Here is a 205-nt window from a genome sequence, read left to right as displayed (position 1 = left end):
AAAATAGTGAGTTTGTCAATTCTGAGGGAAAAAAGCCAGAAGAGCCGAGGGGAAAAGAGAGAATGACAAGTTGTTTTTCCTTATTAGAATTGTGAGATATAATCTCGTAATTGCGAGAATAAAGTCAGAATTTTGAAATATAAAATCAAATTTACCTTTTTTAATTTTTTTATTCCATGGCTCCATAGACTGCCACTTGAAAACC

The sequence above is a fragment of the Sinocyclocheilus anshuiensis genome, unplaced genomic scaffold (assembly GCF_001515605.1).
Source record: "Sinocyclocheilus anshuiensis isolate Anshui unplaced genomic scaffold, SAMN03320099.WGS_v1.1 scaffold2032, whole genome shotgun sequence".
Taxonomy (NCBI): Eukaryota; Metazoa; Chordata; class Actinopteri; order Cypriniformes; family Cyprinidae; genus Sinocyclocheilus; species Sinocyclocheilus anshuiensis.
The sequence above is the reverse complement of the archived record's forward strand: the minus strand, read 5'-3'. Positions refer to the sequence as shown.